The sequence below is a fragment of the Rhinolophus ferrumequinum genome, chromosome X (genome assembly GCF_004115265.2).
Source record: "Rhinolophus ferrumequinum isolate MPI-CBG mRhiFer1 chromosome X, mRhiFer1_v1.p, whole genome shotgun sequence".
Classification (NCBI taxonomy): domain Eukaryota; kingdom Metazoa; phylum Chordata; class Mammalia; order Chiroptera; family Rhinolophidae; genus Rhinolophus; species Rhinolophus ferrumequinum.
Window position 1 is genome coordinate 99094774 of NC_046284.1, and position 22746 is coordinate 99117519.

A 22746-nucleotide genomic window follows, 5' to 3' on the forward strand; every position below is an offset into this window, starting at 1 on the left:
AATACCCACCCATTTTCAAGAAGACCCAGTTCAAATGCCTCTTCATTAATGAGGCAGGTCTTGAATTCCATCCCGCTGGCATTAATTTCACCTTTCTCTGTATCTTCATACAATGCAGTATCTATGGGCAAATGACTTCATCTCCCTGAGGTTTCTTTATGTATTGAAATAATAACCACAACATCACTGGTTGTTATATGCAATAAGTAACTTGAAGTGTGTAAAGTACCAAGCATGGTTTGGCAGATATTAAAACTCAATACATTGAAGTTATTAATATGTTTTATTATTGTAATACACAATCTGTTTGTGTTAGAGTTATCTGTGAACAGACATGTCTGTTTCTATTAGCATATAAATTCTTCAAGGGCAGATTTTATGCCTAAATTTATCTTAATATCCCCTCAGGTATTGAGCACTTCTCTGGCATAAATCGTTTGTTTGTTTTACTTTTAATCCACAGTAATTTAATGTAAAAGTAAACATATAAATTCATATATAGTATATCTTGCAATTGACAGGACTGATAACATTTTTCAGTTCACAAATTTACTGAGCTTATACCATGTGCTTATTACATCATAGGTTCTATGAACAATACTGGAATAGGGTTAGCTGTGGCAAAGTAATATCTTGAAATATTTGTGTCGTGTGTGTGTGTGTGTGTGTGTGTCTGTCTGTCTGTCTGTCTGTGTCTGTGTTCATCTCCATACAATAGTTTTGTCTCCCCTATTGGTGGTCACCACTCAAACTAGACTTTAACTGTTACTGCTGAATGGAATGGAGGCCATGACAGTAACTTAACTATAAGCTCCTTGACTGGGGAAGAAGGGCTGAGTCGGAAAAGAGAGCACACAATAAATGCTGGAGTGAGTTTCTAAGAAGGAACCTTCCAGTGTGTCTCACTCGGGGCACATCCAAGTTTTCGCGTGGGTGAAAGGGGAATAGAATTCCAAAACAGGTTAAAAATTTTAAAGTAGATGGCATCTGTGCTCCTGTTTTCATATGACGCAGACATCTTCAAGACCCAGCACTTTTTACACTTCAGCATGGTGCAAGAGCAGGTAAGGGTAGGCAAAGAGATGAGCTTGGGCTAGGCGGATCAGTCGTGTCTGAGAGAGTTCATGGAGCTTTTTGTTGCTCCAGAGTGATACAGGAGAGAAGCGAGATTTTCCTCTGCTCCCTGGAAAGGCGTGAAAGTAATCTCAAAACTAGAAACTGCACACAAGCAAGATAGCTAACTGGCAGAGCCTGAGGGTTTCCTTGTTGAAATAAGGAGGTGGTGCAGCAGAAAACAACACAAATCTTATAACTAGGATTTTAGAGAAAGCGTGACTCTACCTTAGTGAAGGTCAGGACAGAAAATGCTTACAGCTAAGAGCAAGACAGAACAATATATATACCAAAGGATGCATGAGATAAACACATGAGAATTTGGAACCAAATCAGCCCTCCCCTAACACATTCATAATTCTATGTGAGCACTCCACACACACCCTTAATCAAATACCACCTCGGGGAAAAAGGAAAGGGAAAATTCTTTCCTAATGTAGAAAATCCTGAATTTAAGGAAAAAAACTGAATTAACAGTTTTACAGAAATGACTAGGCTCAGTTGCGTCCTACTGAGTTGAAAAGGGATTCTATAGAGATAACTGTAAATCACAGGAAGAAAACAATTGTCCACCTGAGTTGTGTGCTGTGAAATTTGTATCTGGAACATATTCACTATGTCTTGAAGAGTGTTACTCAAAATGCCAGAATTTTCCACCAATTAGAAGTTTGGAGAAACTTCTAAAACTGAAAAAAAAAACAAAACATTACATACACACACACACAATTAATACCCATACGAAATAGTTTAAAACTCAGTATCAAAATGAGAGATGTAGGGCTATAGTTTTTATTACTTCCACTGTGCAGCAATATTTTTATTTTTAAATTTTAAAAATAAAAATTATATATATTTAAGGCTCACAACATGATTTGATATACATATAAACAGTGAAATGATTTCTACAATCAAGCTGATTAACATATCTCCTCACATAATTACCATTTATTTTGTGACTGATGAGAGCACCTGAAATCTACTCTCTTAACAAATCTCCAGCGTTGAATACAGTATTATTAACTATAATCATCATACTGTACATTAGATTTCTAGACTCATCCTATATAACTGCAATTTTGTACCCTTTGGCCAACGTCTCCCCTTTTGCCCCACCTCCCTGCCTCTGGTAACATATTTTTAATAATGGAATATATATTATGTGAAATCTTTTCCAGGTTTTTGAGATATAATTGACATATAACATTGTATAAGTTTAAGGTGTACAACATTGTTGCGACCTGCGCAACATAAGCCGTGGGAAGGCGAGGGAGGCGGCGCAGGGTTAAACTATAATAAAGAGACAGAGACTCAAATACAGTAAAATCACAGAGGACCAAGGGACTCGCAGCCTCAAGAGACTGGAGTCCCCAATCGGGTCACGGACAGTATTTATTGATTATAAACAATGAACATCACATGATTATAGGCAGGGTCTGTGAAACTCTTACACCATTTCAAAAAAATGATTTCAATACCCAATTATTTGTCCCAAAGCAGCCGAAGCATGTCGTCCCGTGATGACTAAGGTGCAGTGTGCACCTCCCCGGGGGTGAGAGTCTCTCGTGGTGAAACTGTCCCATGAGCTGAGAAGAAAGAGCTTGATCTTATGGCTCTAATGGGCCTCTCTCACAATAAGGTGACAGGGAGCAGCAGAGGCAAGCAGCAGCTTCTCACAAGGACAGGAGGAAGGAGGGGCAAAGCTCCTTCCTATTATTACTTATAACAGCCCATTGGAGTCGCAGCGGGGTCCCGTCTGGCTTGAGTTGTCCCTCCCACGAAGAATCTTACTCGTAGTTGACCGCAGACCCTTCTCTTGAAGACCAGATGGAGAGACTCAGGGTATTATAAACTCAATCCCAGAAAGGCACAGTCCCACAAATTCTTCTTTCCTCAGGAAAAAGTCGGGGGGGGGGGGGAGGGAGGGGGGCGGACAGACGGCTAGGCTGCTGTGTGACCACACAACATGATGATTCAATACATGTATATATACCGTGTTTCCCCGAAAATAAGACCTAGCCAGACAATCAGCTCTAATGCGTCTTTTGGAGCAAAAATTAATATAAGACCCGGTCTTATTTTACTATAAGACCTGTTCTTATATAATATACTATAAGACAATATACTATAATATAATATAATACCTGGTCTTACATAAGACCGGGTTTTATATAAGACCATGTATAATATAATATAATTTAATATGATATAACATAATATAATACTGGGTCCTATATTAATGTTTGCTCCAAAAGACGCATTAGAGCTGATTGTCCAGCTAGGTCTTATTTTCAGGGAAACATGGTAGTGAAATGATTACCACAGAAAGGTTCGTGAACAGATCCGTCACCTCATAGGGTTACCCATTTGTGTGTGTGTGTGTGTGTGGTGGAGGGCAAGACCTTCACAACTTACTCTCTTAGCTACTTTCAAGTATACAATGTAGAATTGTTACTTATAATCACCATGCTGTATGTTAGAACGCCAAGAGTTATTCATCTTGTAGCAGGAAGTTTGTCCCCTTTGAGCACCTTCACCCATTTCTCTCACCTGTCCACATCTGGCAACCACCAATGTACTCTCTTTCTATGATTTGGGTTTGTTGTGTTTTTTTTCAGATTCCACATATAAGTGAGATCATATAATATTCGTTTCGTTTATGGTGTGAGGTAGGAAATCAATTGCAGTTCTTTCATATAAATAACCAAATGTTTCAGCATCATTTATTGAAAAACCTATAATTTTTTTAATGATCTACAGTAGCCATTCTGTCAAATATCAAGTTTCCATGTATCTGTGAACTTATTTCTATGCTCTCTATTATTTTATAATGGAAATTTAAAAATTGAATTGATTAATATTCAATTCATAAAGACTATAGATGGAGTGGCCAGTTAGCTCAATTGGTTAGAGTGTGGTGTTAATAACACCAAGGTTGCTGGTTCGATCCCCGCATGGGCCACTGTGAGCTCTTCAGAAGATCAAGGTTCAAATTAGGTTCCCTACCCCCCTCTCCCCGAAGAAACGGTGGAAAGGTTTATGCTCCCAGGCTTAAGATAATGAGTATGTGCTGTTTTATATATATATATATATATATATATATATATATATATATATATATATATATATATGTAATCTCTTGTTTTCAATGAGTAGCAATTTTACATAAAAAGTGAATCTATAATTCCATGTTTTAGAAAGTGTATATGTCAGCATCTGTGATTTGAGGGTCATATTTGGAAAAAATGTGCATTAGAAAGACGAATAGAATTTACGAAAATTTTTGAACCAAGCAGTTTGCCTTTTAAAAATTATAAAGCATTAAAATAGTGTAAATGACTATTAAATAAACATTAATCCCTTCCATGTCCTAGAAAAAAATAAACAATTGGATCTGTTATACTTCTATTTGCACTGAAATAATTTTTGTTCAAATTATAAAGCACAAAATGAACTTTAGATGGCATAAAAGATGCTGAGTTTCCCACCTTAGATTTACCTATTTTGGAATTTAAAGTGATTTAATTCAATTAGTTTTTACTTGTCCCTTGTGCAAGAAACATGGGATGTTTGTGCATCTGACATTATTTTGTGCATCTGACAGATTATTTAAATGATAAATATTTAGGCTATATTGTTAATAGTCAAGATGTTAAAATGTTATCTTTATCTAAAATATGGATATTAACTGATTATGATGAAATCTGTGTTCAATAAAACCGTAAACAAATAAAATTTGAAATGGAAGATGCACATCCAAAAGCAGTATGCATAAAAACCCGACAGAAGGCACAGATGGTAGTATGGCAAGTGTTCTTCCTAACTGCAAGAAAACTTTTCTCTTGGGCAAACCACTTTCAAGCTTATTTAAATGTCTTTTATGTGAAGATGCTTGGGACAACAGAGTCTGATTGTCAATTGCCTTAATCGCTAGAGAACTGAAAGGTTATCTCCTTGGGAGAACAATCTAAGAATAATTCCCTTGCAAATGTAGAAACGTGCCTAATGGTACTGTCCGGTGATGAACTAGCACAAAAGACTTAGAAAGATGCCAGGTAAACATGGTGTGTTGGGAAATATTACATGCTTAAATTGATAGCGTGGTGTTTTTGTAACCTTTTTTGAAGAAGGAAAAGAAATCCTAGAATTTAAGTGATCCTAAGAAAAAAAATACTCTTAATTTTAGCTGCTCTTTTGTTTTTACTATTTCCTTCCAAATTCACCTATGTGAATTTGGGAGTAGTCAGAAGTAAGCATTGAAATTATTTATGTTTTCCTTAAAACTGCATAAGTAAAGATTTATCACACCAGAGAAAATGTTTTAGACAGGATTTTTTACAATCAGAAAACATTATTCTTGCTTTGATTTACCCTTCAAATAATTAGTATAAATAGTTATACTGAAGCCTAGTGGATTCTTGTGAATCTGAGTGTAATTAAATATATTTATAAATCTTTATTATTGAATCTACTAGAAAAGCCAACGTGCTAAAAAAAATGTAGCTGATAAGAATACTAACAACTTAGTATACATAGTTGATATTAATATGAAACAATAGGCAGTTTCCCAGGAAATGCAAGAATAAAAATGCTTTAGCAGATTGATTTACATGTTAGAAATTGTTGGTTAATAATTTAAAGAAGAAAAATATAAAGGGATGAGAACTGTTAAAAGTTTATAAAGGAAATAAAAAAATATTTCAAAAGCAGGATCTCAAAGAGCTATTTGCACGCCCATGTTCATTGCAGCATTATTCACAATGGCCAAGAGGTAGAAGCAATCCAAATGCACATCCAAAGATGAATAGAGAAGAAAAATGTAGTATATACATACAATTAAATATTATTCAGCTTTGAAAAGAAAGGACATTCTGTCATATGCTAAACATGAATGAATGTCGAGAATTTTACACTATATGAAATAAGCCAGTCACAGAAATATAAGTACTGCATGATAAAAGTTATATGAGGCATCTAAAATTTTCAAACTCATAGAAACAGAATGATGATTGCCAGGGGCTGAGGGGTGAGGAAGATGGGAATTTGTTGTTTGGTGGGTGTAGAGTTTCAGTCATGTGGAATTGAGGGGGATTTAGAATCCACTGCAACAACAATTGACATTATTGTACTGTTATCTTGGAAATTGTTGGAAAGGTACATTTTATGTTATGCGTTTCCTTGACAAAATAAACAATAAAGTACAATAAAATAATGTATAAGTGTTATGCACACATTATTTCTGCAGGATATAGCTGTGGGGTGGGCTGTGACAAGGGTAGTCTCAGTGATTTATAGTTTCACGTTTTCCTTCACACACTTCTGGACTTGTTGATTTTCTTAGTGAAAGATTTTCTTTAGAACAAAAATTTAAACAAACATTTCAAAAACAAATGTACAAGAAATTTTCTTATATGGATAAAACAAAGCTAAGGCAGGTACAGAAAACTAGCTAGAAACCCTTTTCTTTATTCCAAATAACTGAATGAATACATACAGCTTAGCCATTGAACTGAAATTCTGAAGGAAATAAATGTGTCCTAATACAACAAGATAAAAAAGTATTGTCAAATCAAGTACTATAAAAGGCAATATTAAGGAAATACTTTTATCTGAACTAAGCTGAAGATGAAAAGAAAATAATTAAAATGAGACTTCCCCCAAGAATATTAATGCAGAATAGCAAGTTCAACTGGGTGGGTGCTGAAGCATTAGATGCTGGCTGCTTTAGTCTACATACTATTCCAATCGAGCAGATGCAATTATTTAATGCTAATTTTTCATCTTAACATAAGAAACTGCTAATGGGGTGAAAATCCTGGAGTTACTTTGGAAGTAGCTCAAAGAGAAATACTTAATTGGAGTTAAATGTGATGGCAGAATACATAGTCACATTTAGCAACTATTCTGTAAAGAGGTTCTCAGCTTAGTCATAGTGAAGGTTTCCCAGATCAGGGAATGTGGATGATACGCGATTGGGTGGTTTCATAAAGATGATAATAGCTAACATTTCATGAGCATTCACTTGTATGGCACAGTGCTAAACTCTCCGTTGTCTTATGGAAACAGCACACCTATCCCATTCACAGAGGAAGAATTGAGGATTAACGAGGTAAAGTATCTTCCCTTAGGTTATTTATCCAGGTAACACTGGAGCAGGATTTGAACCCTGAGGTGCATGGTAATTTGTGTCATACACACCTGGCTTTGTATCTTTTCCTTTCCTAGAGAATCATGAAATAAATTTGGATAAATATCTTGACTGCTGTGTACCTTGTTTTTCTCATCTGTCAAATGGGAATAAAAATACAACCTATGGGTAATGCTATTGTAAGGAATCAATAGGGTAATATATAGGGGCAACCGGATGGCTCAGTTGGTTAGAACACGAGCTCTGAACAACAGGGTTGCCTGATCCATTCCCACATGGGCCAGTGAGCTGCGCCCTCCACAACAAGACTGAAGGACAATGACTTGGAGCTGATGGGACCTGAAGAAACACACTGTTCCCCAATAAAACTTACTTTTTAAAAAATAGGGTAATATATAGGTGACAGGCACACAATGAGCTCTCAGTAAACAGTGACTTATTCACGTTACTTGCTGAGATCACGATTAGTTTAAAAGTCTCCAAGGACTTTTGACATCAAGTTGACACAAAATGAAAAGGCCTTCCGGCGGTCACACAGAAATCTAACAGTTTCTCAAAATCAATGAACTTTGAAGGTAAGTTAATTGAAAAAATAAAATCTGAAATACGTAAATTGGTTTTAGATTAATTTGTCAAAATTTAGTGAAAAGTACTTAGAAAATGTAAAGTTCTTTCTAAGTGCCTACCAGAAATCTACATGTGGTTTTCTGCATGTATGTATATCTTAGCTATTGGCATACAAACGATTTTGTTTATATGGAAAAATAACCAAATAAAACTTGTAAACTGTTATTCTTTTCTAATGTGCATTCCTTAGGTGGGGACTGAGATTCCTGGAATTGACATATAATAATATTTTTGGTGAGAAGAGATTGGATTAATAAATGAGAACCATTGTTCCTGATAAAGTTTATTGGGCCCTTTCTTCAAAAATAAGGTGTATAGTCTACATTGAGTGAAACTAATTGACATTTGCATATTATTTGCTTAGTTTAGGAACCCAGAACCTTTTGTCTGTGGTAGAAAAATCTCCATATAGAGTTCAAGGAAACATGTGTCTCTTTGTAGCTCAAATAAGGTAAAGGGAACTGTCACTGTGTTTAATTGTAGAGCCACGATTCCCGCCTCAGGATAAAAAGTAGGAAAAAGCAGTTAGAATACTCCCACCCTTCAGTGAAACATTTCCTATATTTTCTCTGCAGACAGTTGTCTATGGTCCACACCATTTCATCACTGACACCTGGCCATTCAGTGAGGCAAGCAGATCTGAGGATCAAAATTGTTTGGACTGTTAAAGATTCCCGCCTTCAGTTGGAGACATTTATGGACTATAGACAATACCTCATGTTGCTTTCAATGGATTAGATTCAGGATAAAGACTGTAAAGGCATCCTGAGACTTCTACCTCTTTGTGATTAAAAACTATCAAAGTATGGGCTAGTACAAAGAGAGAAAAAAAAATCCCCAAGCCTTAAAAATATTCAGTATTTGTATTGGTGAAAAAAGCAAAGTAGAGATGAATGAAACCTAAATCCCAGCAGACATTTTTTCAAAAAATGTTGTGGAGCTACTTTACTGCTGCATCGGACAAAGAAGAAAGAATCTAGAAGCTAAGAAAGAAAATAAATGGTTTTTAAAGTTTTTATATCAAAATAAAATAAAAAAATGTTTAGTATAGTTGGTATTGAATGAAAATATCATACTGAGCTGGTGATTTTAAAGGCCTACCTCACAACCATCAGAGTGACCTGTTTTTTTCTGGCCAGACAAGTATTCATATGAAATAACTTGTTGAGCACCATTAGCACATAATACTTTTCCTTCACTAAATTTACTAAAATGAAAGACTCTTTGTGTATTAGTTTTCTGGGGCTATTGTAACAAAGGATCACAAACTGTGTGGCTTAAACAGAGAGATTTTTTTCTCTCACAGTTCTGGAGGCTGGAAGTCCCAGATCAAGTTGTCAGCAGGGCTGTTCTCATTTGAGGGTCTGTGAAGAAGAATATGTTCCGTGCTTCTTCCCTAGCTTATGGTGGTTTTCTCACTATCTTTGACATTTCTTGGCTGATGGAGCCGTCACTCCAATCTCTGCCTTCATCTTCACATGGGTTCTCCCTGTGTGCATATGTATCCAAATGTTCCCTTTTAATAAGGACAGCAGTCACATTGGATTAGGGCTCATTCTAACGATCTCCTTTTAACTCGATTACCTCTGTAAAGTTCCTACTTCCAAATAAGGTCCCATTCTGATGTATTGTGCAATAGAACTCCAAAATATCTCTCTTTGGGGAGGAGGGACACGGTTCAACCCATAACACCTTGGGACCTAGCTGACTCTATTTCTAGGGGTAATTGTAGATCAATATCGACCAGAATATCTAGTTATTTTCAGAGAGCATGAATAGTTTTAGAGATGAATAAGACAGAATTGGCCAGTTTAGAGTCATTGATCAGGTCATTTTGGAAATTAATCCTTAATGAAGGGCTTAATTCTATAGTACCAAAAAAGATACTCTTTCCATGGTCAAGTTGGATAAGGCTCTGAAATTATATTGTGAAACAATCTGAATTATCTTCCATGTCATTGGGATTTTTAGAGATGTCTAGACTCTATCACAGAATAGTGCAGTAAATTGGATCTTTATATCAAACTTTATTTTAGAAGGTTAAAATAACATGTTGAAGTACTTGCTGGGAAGTTTATAGTCTAAGCAGTTGACATTTGGGGGGCATTAGTTTGAACTAGGAATAAGGAATCATTTTCCTTTCCTGTTGTTGTTGTCTTTTACAAAGTCTGCTATAAGCTGAGCATCTTATGAGTCAAAAAGGATGAACAAACTTTTTTTATTGTTATGTTTGCCTACTGAAGAGATCAAAGAAGCCAGCTGAAAGGTATTTCCACTGGATAAATGATGAAAAGCTGAGCATCTAAATAAATGGATAAGTTAAACCAGACATAGCCGATTGAAATCACTTAAATCTTTAAATAGAGCTATGACTTCATGATAAGTCTTAAAAGAGACAAGATTTTCCACAAAACACCAAGCAAGTCTACTATATGAATGATATCATGTTAATCAAATCTGGTGAACATGAATTACAATTACCGTGTATCCCACAATAAGTTAAATGGATTCCATAGAGTAAGAGGTACCTCCAACAAAAAATCAGGATCCAGTCATTTGGTAGACTTGGGGGATTCGGTAGTCTATGGCATACCAGATCCTTCACGCTAAGGAAAAGGACAAATTGAATTGCTCACATTTCACCACTAACAAAGAGACTCATTGCTTCCTGGGCCTATTTGAATTTTGAAGGCAGCATATATCACATTTGGGAATACTACTTTGATTATTTTTTGGATTACCTGTCAATTTTCAATAGGATCCAGGGAAAGAGAGGACTCTCCTGCAGATATAGGATTTGGTTGCAAGCCGTCTTTCTACTTGGGTCATATGACCCAACAGACCCAATAGTACCTGATGTATATGGGATATGTACATTTCCTGTATGGAGTCTCTTGATGGCCTCTATCAGAGATGTGTGGTACATTTCTAAAATAAGGCTATACTTTCTTCGGCAGAGAACTAATCTCTATTTGAAAAATTAGAAAGATAAAGCACCTGAACATGGAACATCAAATAACTAAGCAATCTCACTTATCCATCCAAAGGTACGTGTTAACTGCCTCACAAAGCAGATGTCAAACTATGGCCCTATGGGCCAAATCTAGCCTTCCACTCATTTATGCAAATACAGTTTTATTACAACTCAGCAGTACACATTCATTTACACATTGTCTATGACTGCTTTCACTCTATAATACCAGCTGAGTAGTTGTAACAAAGACCTTATGATCCACAAAGTCTAAAATATTTAGTCTCTGGCTCTTTATAGAAGAAAAAAAATTTTCTGATTCCAGTACTAAGGCATAAAATCAGGCACTACAATCACAATCCATTATAAGGTGGAAATTTTACATTATGGACTTGAATTGAGAAAGATTAGAGCCATGAATAAGTAGTCCAGACTCCATGGTCCCCAGTTTTGCTCCACCAATGTTTCTCCTTCAGTCCACATCTTTTGTTTCAATGGAGGGGTTGGATGGGTTATTTAACCATCTGTTGGAAATGAAATACTTTAGCCTGGTTCACAAAATGTGTGTGTATCTGTGGGCGTGGGTACATAGCAAGTTGATTTTTGCGTCTCACATAAATTCTAACCAGAGAGCATCCACCACAGAAAAGTTACTCAAATACGAGGTGAACAGTATGATTCATACCACTCTCCTTGATTTTTGGTTAGCATAATGGGAATTTGGCCATGAAAACAAAGATGGATGCTTTGCATTAGCCCAAAGCTTGAACTTCCTTCCGCTCAGCATAGCGGATATGGCTGCTACTGCTGCTAAGAGCCCAGTCTGTGGGCACCAGAGATTGTTACTGGGTCTTCGATAAGGTAAACTATTCCTCAGGGCGATCAGTTGGATTCTTGGTGGTAAGTAGATTATATCAAATCCCTTTCTTCTCAGAGGGCTCATTGATTAATCTTTATCCATTTGAATACATAATCCAGAAATGAATTTGCCTTTCCTGCCTCAGTGCTTGTACCAGCATCACACTGTGCAAGTTTATATAATTCCTAATTTATTGACATGGTATACTACTCAACATTGTCTTGGACAAAAGGACACAAAGGAGATGCATCAATGGGCCCCTGACCAGGAGATTGACTGGTCTTTACCATACTTTTATCACCCAGAAGCAGCTGGTCTGATAGAATATTGCATAGAATAATGGCTTACTCATGGCTCAATTAAAGTCACCAGCCCAGTGACAGCAATTTGGATTTCGGAGTGATCTCCTCCAGGTTGTGGTGTATGCATTGAACTAATAGCTGATGTATGATCGTGTGGCCTCAATAACTATAACACATATGTTTTGGAACAAAGGAGTGGAGTGAAAGTGAGAGTGTTACCCATCAAGAACGCTTCCAGTAGCTATTTGAAGAATTGGTACTTCTCAGATTCACATACTCAAGCTATGCTGAGATAGAAATTCTGGTTTCTAGCACAGGGAATATTTCATTCAGGGGATTCAGTGAGGGTTATTTTATACTGAAATCTGTGACTAAGATTTGATCTGTTGGGCTTTCATGCCAATAAACCAACAGACCCAAGAAAGATTTACTGTACTGGCTGAGGTAATTGACTTTGATAACCATTAGGACCAAGGTTTGCTAATACACAATAGGGGCAAAGAATATTATATCTGAAATCTTGGGATTTACTGAAGCATCTCTTTGTATTCCCTCTTGCTAGAGTAGGATAAAGTGTCCTTCTACCAGATCAAAGTTCGCTAGCTCTGTGGCTTCCATCACTCTACAGACTTCTCAGTGCCTTGAGATAGTCTTTCTCATGGATCATCTAGCCAGTGTCTCATTTATCTTTCTCCTTCATAGTCACATTTCTTAAGTAAATGATGAGTATTCCCTGAGTACATTTTTTTTCCTCACTTACACTTCTATCTACTGCTTCTTATCAATTTTATAATGACTTCTTATTTATGTATAAGATAGACATATTTTAGGCTTTCTCTTATTTGAAACCATTTACCAGTCTCTCCTTCCTGAAATACTCTTGGATTTTCCTGACATCAAAATCTTCTGGATTTTTTTTTTCTTGTTCTTAGGTATGTCAGTAACTGGCACATAACAAGCATGCTGTAAAAAAAATTAAATAAATAGATTATGCCATTTGGCTAAGTTATCAATGATGTAATCACTTATATGTTCTCTCCTATTTTTTTTTCTCCATATAAAGCATGATTCATTTATGCCTACTTACCAGAATCTTCCTTGGAATTCTTCTTATGAATAAGGTGCAAAAGAGTTCAAATGATTCCATGGTGATACGTAAAAGATGCATACATTTGATAGCATGATTTTATTTATATTTAATTGTTAACTAAGTCGAGAAAGCACTCTAAATATATTTCTACATAATCTAGTACTTTAGATATATGTTTAGAATTAGTAGGACATTCATCTTGCATTTTTAATTTTCGAAGCTATAGACTCATCTCTAACTGCAATTAATTTTAAAGCAATTAATATTTGAACGGGATACAACTAACTGAATGCATCATTTTTAAAAGTCTGTGCGTGTGTGTGGGTGTGTGTGTAAAAACACATATAACACATTTAAGTACCATTTATAATCCCATGGATAACTTCTTTCCGTTTTATCCTCTATAGAATATTCTATAAACCCCACAGAAACTATAAGTTGAGTAAAATAGACTGAATTTTTTGACAAACTGTTAGGATCCTTTTGTGTTAATAGCAAAGCAGCAACTGAAAGTGGCTCTCCACCAGCACAGATTATGGTATTCCACTTCTCTCTTCTACAAACAATGTGTTAACAACCATTTGCTATAAAAGACCTGAACATATTTTTAAAACAATGGCCTGGAAACTTTGGGCGGAACACCATGGGAGGCCACTAAGGCTACCATTAGCAGTGAGATAATAGCCTACCAGCATCCCATAGCAACCAAAAAGCAGCCCAGCATGTAACTTATGGTCTAATTTGATCATGGAGATATAAAAGCATGCATTTCTGAACCAGATCCCAGAAAATGAAGCATTTTACAGAACTACCATACTAATTCTGGGAGAAATTTGTGTTTCTCCAACATGTTTCTTTTTAGGTTAATCATTTTTAACACTTATCAAATAACTAACTGTAGCATTAAACTAATGGGTCATTTACTTCAGATCATGGATGCGTTAATAAATTTAGGTGACTTGGTATTAGTCCCCAAGAAGTCACAGGGATATACTTCATCCAAGGATTTACCTAGAGATGAATAAATTTAAATACCACAAACACCAATTTTAGACAGGCATGACATTCAAGATAATATTAGTAAAGGCAAAGAATCAAGAGGCCTTCGAAGTAAAATGAATCTCAGTCCAGGAAATTTGACCTCTAAAGTGTAACTTGACAATAAATTTCTTCCAAAATTTTTGGCTTGGTCTAATGGTATAATCAGGAAACTAAGTCAAAATCTGTTCAAAAGTTCTTAGAATACATTTTCTGTCCTTTGAGCCTGTATTCTACAACTTAGAATCAAAAATCTTTTCAAGTTACTACATAGTTTAAATTTTCTCATCTCTATAATGTAAATCTAGATCTTTTTCTACTAAACAAAAACTGCCATATGTTTTATTAAAAGATATAGATGAGATTAGTGAAAGGTTTATAAGACAATTTGACAATTTTTGTGTGTATCCTAAGAATAATGGAAATTAATAATAACAACAATAATAATAATAAATATTGTTTACTGATAACTCACTTCATGCCTAGCATTATGTTGAGTTACATAGATTGCCTTAATTAATTCTTAGAATAACCTAATAAGACAGGTACTAATATTAGTCTGTTTTACAGGTGAAGAAAGAAAGATTCATTGATATTAAGGAACTTGCATAAAGTCATATAACCAGGAAGTGGTCAGGTGCAGTTTGAGTCTTGGCTATTTGAATCCACAAGCCACGCTCTTAACAGCTCTATTAGTCAAATATTCTTTATGCACTTCTGTTGTATATGAAATATTTCACACTACAAATTGCAAAAAGACTTCACTAGATTCTGTCTCTTTATAATGTACATTGTCTTTGAATTATTAGTGTAAAGCTATTCATATGACAGTCTCAACAAGATTTTTTTTTCTAATAAATTATTCTAGATTCATATGGCATAATATACGATGCCTGACAATTAAGTTTGCGAACTTGTTGCAACGATGTTGCCAACTTTGTTTTTGATATCACAGGGATTATTCATTATGAATTTGTACCAATGGACAAATAGTTAACCAAGTTTACTATTTGGAAGTGCTGAAAAGGCTGCGTGAAAAAGTTAGAGGACCTGAACTTTTCGCCAACTATTCATGATTCTTGTATCACAACAATGTGCCAGGTCACACGGCACTGTCTGTGAGGCAGTTTTTAGCCAGTAAACAAATCACTGTATCGGAACACCCTCCCTACTCACCTGATCTGGCCCCCAAAGACTTCTTTCTTTGCCCGAAGATAAAGGAAATATTTAAAAGAAGACATTTTGATGACATTCAGGACATCAAGTTTAATACGATGATAGCTCTGATAGCCATTCCAGGAAAAGAGTTCCAAAATTGCTTTAAAGGGTGGACTAGGAACTGGCATCAGTGCATAACTTCCCAAGGGGAGTACTTCGAAGGTGCCAGCCAGTAGTGATATTCAGCAATGAGGTCTGTAGCAGTTTTTCTAGGATGAGTTCATGAAATTAATGGTCTAACGTTGTATGGGTACAAAGACCTACTGTTATTTAGAAAAAGAACACCAATAAAATAAAAGTGTTTCCTTTAAAGAAATAAAACACATTACAAAGCTAAAATAATTACAGTATGCGTTATAGTCAAAGGAATTAATAGCAATGTAAAAAAAATGAAAAAACAAGAAAATGTTTTATTGGTGATACTTTATATTCATGTGCATTTTAATATTTATTTACATATTTACTACATAGTGTGAAAAAACTGCTTTTACAAAGAGACTGGATTCAGGTATCTCAAATTCTTTGGAAAATGGGAAGTATATTCTCAGGGGAAAATTTGCTTTGTTTTTCTTTTAGTCTGGGCTAATATCTTACCGGATCTTTTCTGTTAAAAAGAGAACAGCCCTTCTCCTTCCCAACCAACAATGACATATAATGTAAAAAAGAGAATAAAGCTAAGAAAGGATTAATATGATATAATTTAAAAAATAGCAGGAATATGAGATTGTTTCTTGAGTAACTGATAAGAAAGGTGCCCAAAAATGGAGAGTAATGATACCAAGATGGTTAATTTGCAGTAAGAGAAGATCTTAGATCATGGTAGAAAGTTAGGTACTTAGCAATAGTCACAGCCGAGGAGGAACTTCCATGGCGAGTAAAGGTTGCTGATTGTCTATGAAGACTGATGTTGTATGTTAAACTTCTATTGCCATGTAAGCAATCACCCTGTAATGCCCAAAACATTCATTAAAACTCTGATAACTTTGGTTGTGGTTGGTCAGTACTGTTTTGTAGGAAAGAAAAGGGGCAATATCTCACATAGATCAAAATGGCACGATGGTGAATAATCCATGCTTTTAGTTAATGAAAACATAGTGTTGGGAACATTAACACTTTTGATGGACTACTTAAAATCGATTCCCAGCTTTTTGCTTGTTAATTGTGTGACTTCAAGCAAATGACTCAACCACAAAATGCTCAGTATTCTCCTCTGTAAAATGGGGGTAATAATAGGACCACTGTGACTGTGTTAATTCATATAAAGCACCTGTCATATAGAAAGCAACTATTAAGTGATAGCTATTACCATGATTGCTAGAGCTAAGAGCAATGAAGGGAAACAGAAGACAGCAAAGCAAGAGCAAAGAGAGAAATGACTCAAGACTAGACCTGTTGAGACAAACTGTTTTCCCCAAATACACTGGAGGGAGGTGGCCCTGAAAAGTCAGGAGTACGAAAGCAACACTTGGTATAGTACAACTGATGTGTATGTTCATAAACCCATTTTCTTCTTTCTATCGGCACAGAGGAACCTGTATTTCTCTGCCTTCTGCTGCGAGTTGTATTCTCTGGAAACAGACCTTGAGATAGTGGAGTGAGTGATATTCATGAATGATCTTCACTTGTGGAAGCGAGAGGGCAGAAGCAGGATTGAGCCGTGGAGAAACCTGTGTGGTAAATCCTCCACTGGTGTTTGTCATAATTCCCAGACAGCATTGTTTCCTCCAAATAACTCTAATACCATAGGGTGTATCGTGTTGTACAAGAGGCAGGGCTGTTTACATCACAACCTGGACCTACTGCAGTGTTTTCTCATAGGCAAGGCTGTTCTCAAAACTTGTGACACAATAGAAGGTCTACAGGGGAGGTCTACAGGTGCCTCAGAGCCTAAAGATGCTCTCCAGGGTGGCACTTCATTCTGTGTAATAGGAGGTATAAAATTAATGAGTTTTCTGTTACTTTGGAGGGGATACCCAAGCATGTCCCTAAAAGTTTGAGGAGTGTAAAATTAACTCCTGAAACTTTATTGAGTTTCTCTCTCACCCTCTCGAGCGCATGTATATCGTCAAGGCTTTCTGCATGCTAGCCACTTTTTGCTCATCTAGACTTGTTAGTCAAATATCGTAGTGGATCTATGTGATGTTCTGAAGGATGTCTAGTTAGCTCAGCTCTCTTTGTTCTATATTGTGACAGATGGAAAATGGGTTGATATAACCCTGGAACAAAACTATGGATAGTTTTGTTCATTCCCTAAAAATGCAAACCACTAGAAAAGACTGCATTCGCCGTATCACTGGACACAAACCATGTACCTGAGACTGTGATGATCTGCTCTCACACAGTGGCTATCACTGAGGTGACCACTGGCTGAGTTTGCAGTAGTCTACTGTCATTATCCAGGATCCATGCAGTTTCTATAGGGCCCAGACAGGTAAATTAATTGGAGATATGATGGAGACAATCACTCTAAACCCTTTATATCTTGAAAGGTGACATTAATTTCGACCACACACCACCCAGGATGCAAGATTGTTTTTGATTCAGCGTGTTGGGTGAGGCAGAGCTGTTTGAGAGATTTCCCCTTAGCTTTCCCCACTATGTTAGCCCTTACCCCCACGGGTCAAGCACCCAATGTGGGGATTGTGCTAACTCCCAAATATGTCAAACCTCCTTATACATTCACGTTCAAGCGAAATGACCACCAAGTGGTTCATGGAGCCAGTGCACCCTCTGTAAGCTAAATCTCAGGCAAAACTCTACAGGTGACCCTTGACTATCACAGGTGTGAACTGTGTGGGTCCACTTATACACCGATTATTTTTGATAAATATATTGGAAAAAATTTTGGAGATTTCCTTACTACAGGAAATCTGCAATTGTATCAATTATATGAGGCTACTATAAAACAATCATATTGCTGTCAATATATGAATCATTAAACCTGTAAATAGATATGAACTTATTTTTCACATTATCTTTTCATTTTTCATGTGTCGTATTAGAAATATATATAACATCTACAGTGTTTTGTATCATAAGACAATATTGACGTAGGTACAGACAGATGGTTCATCTTATAAACAGACAATGTAAATTACAGTATCAATGAATAGAATACAATACTATAAATATATTTTCTCTTCCTTATGATTTTCTTAATAGCATTTTCTTTTTTCTGCCTTACTTTACTGTAAGGATACAGTATATAATGCACATAACATACAAAATATGTGTTAATAGACTGTTCCTGTTATCAGTAAGGCTTCCAGTCAACGGTAGGCTATTAGTAGTTAAGTGTTTGGGGAGTCAAAAGTTATAATCAGATTTTTGATTGTGGAGGGGTGGGTGCCCCCAACCCCTGCCTTGTTCAGTGGCCAACTGTATTTATTATCTGTACACCTCCACTCTAATGGGAGGTGGATGCATAATGATGCTTAGAGCCTCTTAGTTTCATTGCCAACTTAAACTCTGTTCAACAGTCTTCAAACGTTTGGGTATTGTTCTTTTCCCAGTGGAATTGAGTGCATAGCTTCAAGTCATTTTAGGGAAAAACAAATGCAACCATTACTGTATATATCTTCCCCAAGTATTGAAGAGATTTTTTTTTTCCTTTTCTCCTGGAGATGATGACTCCTTTTCTGTCAATGTGTGACCCAAGTCTGAAAACTAGCTCATGTCTTGCAGCTAGGTAATGGATCTTGCCATTTTATTTCTTTTGATGGTACAAATTGAGTAATAGTCTAGTTGGCTGCCCATATATTTTTGTCCCCAGTTGCTCATGCTCTCTTAACCATCTCCAAAATTCAGTCAGACCTCCTGGGTTGCCACTCCCACACTCCTATCATGTGACAGTCACACCCATCTTGCTTCTGGCAGGTAAGTGCTGACATCTAACTTTATTACTCCTATTCCTATTATGTCCATTGCTATCCAAAAAAACACACAAAAAAACAAAACAAAAAAAAGGTGAGGAGAAAAACACAGCTAAATAAAAATGGTAATGGAAAAAGATAATTAGAAAAGTGGTATCCAGGAGGTACTTAAGGATTTTCAAAAGGATATAAAGGTATAGATAATTTTAAGGAAAGCGATTTCCACATCCTCAACTACCATGTATATCATGTCCTGAAACTTATTTGTGTGAGTGAGAATGAGTATCAGGGTCAAGGCATCATTGTGGTTCCCCACTTCCTCTGCACTTTCACTCTTCTCTTACACTACAAAAGAAAGATTTCCCTTTCCCTCATTATATTAGGGTTCTCCAGTGGTGTAAATACATTAGATTCAACAATGGAACAATTTACAATGTTGCAGTCAATGTTAAGACAATTAATACCATTAATGACTATGTATTCAGGTGATTTTCATCTCTTTGCTTTCAACAAAACTGAAGATGCCCTAATATAGTTACACAATAATTCAAAAGGTATACAAAGACTTGAGAGATTTGCTGTAACATAACTCAATTATAGCTCTTTATGTTCATGACGAAGTTTACTCGGCACTTACATCTATAAAATGAGAAAAAAATAGAACTGAGATCATGTTTTGACTCATGCTTGCAATAAGTAATATCCATCTACAGATACATAAACCAAATGAAGAAGCAAAAAACAAAACATAAGTCATTCATTTCATGTAGGAATACACTTCTGATTATTTTTTACACTTTAAGTTGATTGATTCATATCTCAACATTTATAAAATATGCATTTTGCTTTGATTGACTAATTATTACTAATATTTATAGTTGGTAACAAAACAAGAAAATAGAACATTTAGAGCTTTATGACAACTTTATAAAAATAATGTCAATTCATATAAATATAATTTTGTTGCTGAAACATACATTACTGTGAATAACAAAAGACTTTCAAATATAAAATATCTCATATTATGCTAAGACTATGGAGGAGGGCAATATTAATATGATTACAAGGAGAAAACGAATATACAAAATGTCTGCTTATGAAATAAGAGCTTTATGCATTATTTTTCACTATGTGGTTGTGTCAGATCATTATGGCATTTGGATGATATATTTTAAAAGACAATGTTTAAAAAAACCACCAATAAATGGATTCAACCAAGGAGATAAAAGATCTGTAACTCAGAAAACTATAAGACACTGAAGGAAAAAGCAAAAAAGATACAAATAAATGGAAGCGTATACTGTGCTCATTGAAAGGAAGAATTAGCATCATGAAAATGTCAATACTACCCCCAAAAATATAGATTTACTGCAATCCCTATCAAAATACCAATAGCATTTTTCACACACCTAAAACAATACTAAAATTTTCATGGAACCACAAAACATCCTGAATAGCCACAGCAATCTTGAAACAGAAGAACAAAATTGGAGGTATCACACTACTTGATATCAAACTATACTACAAGGCTATACAGTGGTACCTCAGTTTTCAAACGTAATCCATTCTGGAAGTCTGTTCAAGTTCTGAAACCTTCAAAAACCGAGGTACAGTTTCCCCACAGAAAGTAATGCAAAATGGATTAATCCATTCCAGACCTTTAAAATCAAGCCTGTAAACTGCAAATTTAGCATGAATTTTACTATCTAATGATACCATAGATCCATAAAATTTACAGTGTTCGTAAACCAAAATGTTCATCAATGGAGACATTCGAAAACCAAGGTACTACTGTAGTAACGAAAATAGCATGGTATTGGCATAAAAACAGACAGATAGATCAATGGAACAGAAGAGAGAGACCAGAAATAAACCCAAATCTATGTGGTTACTTAACCTACAACAAAGGAGGCAAGAATATACAGTGGGGTAAAGACAGTATATTCAATAAATGGTGTTGGGAAAACTGAATAGATACATGCAAAAAAAAAAAAATGAAGCTGGACCACCTTCGTACACCATGTACACGAATAAACTCAAAATGGATTAAAGACTTAAATGTAAGACATGAAACCATAAAACTCCTAGAAGAAAGCATAGGCAGTGAACTCTGTAATATTGCTCTTAGTAATATTTTTTTTCTGATATATCTCCTTGGGCAAGAGAAACAAAAGACAACATGAACAAATGGGACTAGAACAAATTAAAAAGTTTCTGCATGGCAAAACAAAAAGACAGCCTACTAATAGGAGAAGATATTCACCAATGATACATCTGATAAGGGGTTAATATCCAAAATTAAAAGGAAAAAAAAAACAACTCATATAACTCAAACAAAACACCAACAATCCAATTTAAAAATAGGCAGAGGAACTAAATAGCAATTTCTTCAAAGAGGACATACACATGGCCAATAGACATATGAAAATATGCTCAACATCACTACTCATCAGAGAAATGCATGTTAAAACAACAATGAGATATCACCTCTCACCCGTCTCGGTGGCCATCATCAATAAATCCACAAACAACAAGTGTTGGTGAAAATGCAGAGAAAAGGGAACCCCTGTGTACTGTTGGTGGGATTGCAAATTGGTGCAGCCACTATGGAAAAAGGTTTGGATCTTCCTCAAAAATTTAAAAATAAATTTTTCTGGTCAAGATGGCAGAGTAGGTAAACACTGTGCTTACCTCCTCTAGTGACCACATCAAAATTATAACTAAACTACAGAACAACCATCATTGAGAATAGCCTGAAGTCTAGCTGAACCAAAGCCCTACAACTAAAGGCATACAGAAGAAGCCACCTCGAGACTAGTAGGAGGGTAGAGACACAGAACAGGCTGGTCCCAAACCCATGAATGACGATTAAAAAATTGGGAGGGATATCTGGGCTGCAGAGTTCCTCCTGGAGGAGTGATAGGTCCCAGCCCCACACCAGGCTCCCAACCCAGGGATCTAGTACCAGGGAGAGAAGTCCTATAACTTCTGGCTGTGAAAACCAGCAGAGATTGTGACTGAATGAGATAAGATGGCAGCATTTCCAGGTGTTCCTCTTAAAGGACACATGCACAGACTTACTCACTGATGGATTCACTCACTCAGAGGTCCAGCACTGGGGCAGCAGCTCAGAAGGCATCAAGGACATATGGGGAGAAACTGAGTTGTCTGGTTCGAGGCCAGAGCTGGAGGGGCAGCATTCTCCTGGATGGAGGAACTGGTGGAAGTCACTGTTTTTTTGTTCACCACTACCACCATCATCACCCCTTCCCCCAACCCGTGTGCAGATGCAGGCTGCCACCATATCTGAGTTTCCATCAACCTGGCTAAAACTGTTCATTCACCCCACTCTGGGGATTCCCTGAGAACCTGCCCCACCTAACTTATGGGCCCACCCAACCTTCTTCCAGTATCTTGTCTGTAAGAGTGGCTTGTCTTGGCTCATGCTGTGAACTTTCCTAAAATCTCTCAAAGGTTCACAAAACCCAACCACACCATATCTGGCTTCAGC